At 55.6% G+C, this 3,516-nt stretch overlaps 1 protein-coding gene across 1 annotated transcript in view; it reads right to left on the bottom strand.

Annotated features, from left to right (window-relative positions):
• Positions 1-3,126: 3,126 nt before the first annotated feature.
• The window catches only part of LOC117852464 (uncharacterized), a 13,315-nt gene continuing 12,925 nt past the window's right edge, over positions 3,127-3,516 (bottom strand). The window contains exon 4 of the mRNA XM_072293103.1: positions 3,127-3,516. This exon is cut by the window's right edge and continues 463 nt beyond it. The gene's annotated coding sequence lies outside the window, so the exon portion shown is untranslated.

Below are 3,516 nucleotides of genomic sequence, written 5' to 3'. Positions count from 1 at the left end.
TCAAGCTCGATGGCGACGGATAAGCTCAGACGCTCAGTACCTCGGCCGATCAACCCACATGGGGTGAAAACGCATCGCCATTCAGATCAAGAATACACACGAAATATTTGGGTCGACGGACACGACGCGAGTGCGCGCGGTGGCGGCGACCGAGAGCGACAGGAGATGCACGCACCGGCACTGCCCCGCCCCCGCCGGGAAAAAAACATGGCCTCGCGGGATACCTCGCGATCGGCCGCGCGCACCACCGCGGCGGCAGTGCTCGCGGGCGTGCCGTCGCGAGCTGCGCCCCCTTCTGGTCTGATTGGCTTTGACCCGGCAGCGGCCGGCGTCGCGACGGCGATCGATTATCGCCCGGGGGCGACGGGTAAACACGATCGCGGCGGCAGCGCTAGCTCCTTTCTCCCGGTAGTCGCGGCCGCGATCGAGTGAGTGACACGAGGATCAGATCGCGTGCGCATTGCTCGGTCGCTGCGTCACTGTGGCTCTGTACAGGGCCTGGACGATGACAAGGCGAGGGAAGGGATGAACGAAAGGGGAAAGCTGAATGAGGTTGGAATTGTGACAGTACCAGGTCAGCCCGCACTGTTTCGTCCTATATACTGTCGCAGCGCACTCGCCGATCGAGATCGTGTTTGGATCGTCAGTGCAGGATCCAATCCAACAACTGCTTGGATCACGAGCTGTTCCTTCGTGCTTTCGAGTAAGGGGGTATTTGGATGGTTGATACTAATTAAGAGTATTAAATATAAACTAATTATAAAACTAATTGTACACATGGAGGCTAATTCACGAGACGAATCTATTAAGTTTAATTAGTCTATGATTTGACATTGTGGTGCTACAGTAACCCTTTGCTAATGATGGATTAATTAGGCTTAATAGATTCGTCTCGCGAATTAGCCCATAACTTCTGCAATTAGTTTTATAATTAGCTCATGTTTAGTCTTTCTAATTAGCATCCGAACATTCAACGTGATAAGGGTTAAACTTTAGCCTGAGGATTAAACACGCCCTAAGTACAAGCCTTCTTCTTCACACCTAGAGGTGGTTATCGGTGCTTGCATGTCGTGGTTTGCTGGGACCCAAGTTCCGTGGGGATCGACAGATCCATGCCCGGAGAGGATGGATCTACTCGTCTCATGCCCGGATCTGCGTGTTCCGCTTCGTCGGTCTCCTATGATGGTCAGGGTTGTGGCAGCTAGGTCCGGCGGCGGGGCCCTCCATCCGTCGGTGGCGACGGTGGGAGGCTCTGCAGCCTTTGCCTTGAAGCCCTTCCATCACACTGCTGCTCGCGCATGGCGTGCGGCAGTGGCGGCTGCCCGCTTCAGCAGCACGCAACCTGGGCGGCGGTGGTGGCGGCTGCGATTCAGGGCATGCGACGTGGCTCGGCTGCGGCAGCGTTCACAGCCAGCACGAGGTGTGGCCCATCTGGGGCGGCCGTTCTTCCCGGCTGCGATGGCGTCCGTGATCGGCGCGAGGCGGCCGTTCTTCCCAGCTGCAACGGCATCTGTGGCCGGCGCGCGGCGGCTGCTCTTCCGACAGCAACGGCGGGCCCAGCTTCGACGGCGCGTGCGGCCGGTGCACGTTGACCGGTTGCGGCGGCGCATGGTGTGGTCCGGCGGTGGCAGCACCCATAGCCGACGCACGGTGTCACCCAGCGGCTACGGCGGCTAGGCACTCTAGCGGCGTCGCAGCCTGCCCTGGCGGTGGAGGGCTCCAAGGTGCCGGTGCCAATTCGACCTAGCGCGCGGGCGGGCTCCATGGTGCTGACATCTCATTGTTCTATGCAGCGGTGTGTCGATGGTGCCGTAGTGGTGTGTGCCGATAACAGTTTGCTCGGGCGAATGCTAGCCTCGTCGTGGAGGCATCGTTGGCTGCGACCATGCGGAGGCTCACCTGCAGCACTATGCTGGTGGGGCTGGTGGCGCCGGCCGTCTCTTTACAACGTGATGACAATGTGGGTGAAACCCATCCCTCCTTGGGACGGCGTCGATGGCGCCATTGGCGTCATGCCCTTCCTGAAGGTGACATCGGGCATCTCTGGCGAGCTTAGCTCCTGACTGACTGGGGCCAACGTCAAGGTCACCGGTCTTCCCTATCAGATGTGGCGGGTGAAAACCCAACCTAGTTTGGGCTGGCATCGACGACATCTTCGACATCATGACCTTCTTGAAGGGGATGTTAGGCAATTCCGCTAAGGAGGCTTGCTTCCGCGACGGCTGCTTCTGAAAGGGCGCTTTTCTTTATTTTCCTTTCTTTGTCTTTTCCTTTTCTTAAAAAAAAAGGAAAAGAGAAAAAGAGAGAGGATCGGTGGCTCGTGTTGACATCCCAATTCGACCAGCCAGAGTTCGTGGAGGCTCAGATCGATGTCCCAATCTGATCAGGTGGAGTTTTCGCTGAGGCTCGTGTCGATGTCCCAATCCGACTGGCCAGAGTGAGAGAGATCCGGTTGATGGTTCAATCCAACCGGCTGATTTTGTGTGGTTGAGTTGAGTTTGAGTAGTGCGTTGGCGTAGTACAGCGCAGGTTGATGTCCCAATCCAACCGGTTGGTGTTGTTTCTTTGTTGTTTGCCCAATTTAGATTTATCCTTCTTTTTAATATAATCGGCAGCTTTGGGCACAAGCCGGCTTCAATGGATCATCAAGCCTAGGTGGCAACCCCTCTTGAATTCTAAAAAAAAGAAATGGATCATCAAGTCAATAAAAAGGAATAGTAGTACCTTTCGGGCACTGCTCGGCGCGACAATGGCGTCACATGGCAGCTCCAAGCAAGTAGTAGGAATCGGTTGACCTGCTACAGCTTCCAGGGGCGCGCCTGTCCCTTCAGTTTTGTTTTTCTAGCGTTTCTCCGCGCACAATGCCATGCTCTTGCTCTGTGCAGGAGATGCCAGATCAGATTCGTGTCTGAATAATCCTGTAACTAAACAGTGCCAGCCACATACCGCTAAGCACAGTAGCTTGCGATGCGATGCATCGTGTGTGTCTCGCTGAGTCGCTGGTACACTGCTATCTATGGTGCACTTATGCACGCATTATTGGGGCTAAAATATTGGGCTTTGAGAAGAAGGTTCTCCCCGTCCCGTTTCCATCATGTCTGTTGTCTCGCTCATCGACGGGGAGGAGGGTGCATGGTATGGGGCTATGGGCTGTTCTTCGGCATCAGCAGCGGCCGTCGTCGAGTGTTCGCTGTTCTCCGCGATCGGCAGCATGGCTCTGCGCTTTTGGATAAGAAAAGGGCAGGCATGGTCTTTGGGGAAGTTGCTCTCTCGGCATCAGCCGCCGGGAATGGGGAATCAGCTCCACTCTGCGTGCTTCTTCTGCAGCCGCCGGTCGACCGGCCGGGCATGTGCAATTGTGCTGGCAGATGAGATGAGCGGATATGGGTGGGCAATCTCGCGAACAGATTATGGCAAACTCCCAACAAAAAAAACACAGTCTGCATTCTTAGAGAAGCAACCACAAAATTTCAACAGGGCTGCAGTCAATTGATGGTTATTAGCAATGGCAGCCTA

Source organism: Setaria viridis, chromosome 4, assembly GCF_005286985.2.
Source record: "Setaria viridis chromosome 4, Setaria_viridis_v4.0, whole genome shotgun sequence".
NCBI lineage: Eukaryota > Viridiplantae > Streptophyta > Magnoliopsida > Poales > Poaceae > Setaria > Setaria viridis.
This window is presented reverse-complemented; position numbering and strand designations above follow the sequence as displayed.